The 1,783-nt window shown below is 43.5% G+C and overlaps 1 protein-coding gene across 1 annotated transcript in view; it reads left to right on the top strand.

The window, feature by feature from the left end:
• NUMA1 (nuclear mitotic apparatus protein 1) overlaps positions 1–1,783 on the top strand; it is a 58,882-nt gene continuing 57,099 nt past the window's right edge. The window contains exon 1 of the mRNA XM_012645690.1: positions 1–247. The gene's annotated coding sequence lies outside the window, so the exon portion shown is untranslated. The remainder of the gene's footprint in view (positions 248–1,783) is intronic.

The following is a 1,783-nucleotide window of genomic DNA, read 5'->3' as shown; positions in this document are numbered from 1 at the left end:
TCTTCCTGCTCTGCCACTGACTCACCTCATTGACCTGGCCTGCATGGCTTTCCTTCTGCTCGCTGTCTGATCCACGGAACGCTGAGGCTGCCCAGGATGATGCGAGGCTGTGCTGACCAACCGTGGGTGGCATGGAGGAATGAATAAGCATTCCTGCCCCTTTGCCCTTGCCCTGGGTAGAGGGTAATTCTAAGCCAGACTGCCGAGGATCACTGTGTCCCAGCCTGCGGAGGCTGTCCACCTGGAGGTAAGTCAAAATGGTTCCTGCCTGCTCTCTTCTTTTTGATAGGTCAGCTTTTTCCTGAGCAGGATTTCTGCTACTTTCTTTTTCCCTGATCTGTGTTCTTCAGCGTAACCGTCTTTCAATAACTTGAAGCAGGGGGTAGGCAGACAAGTTTAATAAACATATTTTTGTAACTATGGGAGAGGGGGTTCAGAGGTTTTCATTGGGCCCTTGCTCTGAGGTAAATTGCCCAGAATTCTTGTAAGCCAGACACTAAAAATGGCTTATACTCATCGAGGCCACTGCAGAGAAATCCTGGTCTTAAGCCATTATTTCTCTGCTACTGGGTTTCAGAACCATTCTTGGTGTGCTTTAGCGTCCTGAGTTATCTCCCTCCTTTTGACCAGGAGAATGAAAGACAGAAGTGAGGAGCAGGGAAGGGGCAGCTGTATGGATAGATACGTGCTGTGAGTTAGGGTATCTGGGTCTGTAGTCCTGATGGTTCCTAACCAGCTTTGTAACCAGGGACAAATTGCCTAACACCAATAGACTAGCCTTTTCTCATATGTAAAAAGGTACAGTTTGGATTATATGATTTTTGAAGATTTCTTCCAGGGCCAAAATTTATGATTATATAATGTGTGATTATAAAGTAATGTAATAGTTTAATTTTTGACACGTGACAGATACTGTACATATCTTGCCCCCTCAATTGCAATTGTGGGACAATTATAATACAATGTTTGTAAGTTTGTCCCCTTCAAAGTAATTGTGTTCTCAGCCTTTACATTTATTCCGGCGAGGCTGCTAGTGCTCAGAACATTTTCGGCCTCTCACCCAATCTTTTGAGTATCCTCAGAGGTAGCAAACCTTCACTCTTGCTTGGTGGACTCAATTTTTGGAAACACTCAGAAGATACTGTGAGCCAAAGAATCAAGTAAGGCAATACCTTTTTTGGTGAAGAATGAGGTGTGACTATAAAAGAGTATAAGTCCTATTTTTTCTGTGTGTCTCACATGGAATAGACTTTAAAGGCAGTTCCCAAATAAGTGTTTTGTTAGAATAAGGACATAGCTTCCTAAGGACAGTATTTTGATTACAGTTTCCATCTGATTTAATAACATTGGAAATGTATGCTTAAAAAATGAGTCACCTCCCACAGAAGGTGAATTTGGTTAAAAAAAAAAAAGTCACTTTATTTTATACTTACTGTGCATATGCTCACTTCTAGGTCAAGGTGAGTAGAAAGTGGAGAAAATGAGCCTTTCTCCTGGTAGTCCTTCCAAATCACAAATGTGTTGAGGTCTGAAGAGGGTTAGAACATGTTGCTGTAGGAAATTGCAGCTGAGGAGACATTACAATCCCATCTCCAGAAGACCTGCAGTTAAGAGTTCTTCAGGCTGTGACAGCCACTGCTGACCAGCAGGCTAGAACCAGTCAGGATGATTCCCAAGTGGTGGGGCTGAAGCAGATGGTTTGGTAGCCCGTCTTTTTTTTTTTTGAGACAGTCTCACTCTGTTGCTCTGGCTAGAGTGAGTGCCGTGGCGTTAGCCTAGCTCA

Source organism: Propithecus coquereli, unplaced genomic scaffold, assembly GCF_000956105.1.
Source record: "Propithecus coquereli isolate 6110/MARCELLA unplaced genomic scaffold, Pcoq_1.0 Scaffold235, whole genome shotgun sequence".
NCBI classification, from domain to species: Eukaryota; Metazoa; Chordata; class Mammalia; order Primates; family Indriidae; genus Propithecus; species Propithecus coquereli.
This window is presented reverse-complemented; position numbering and strand designations above follow the sequence as displayed.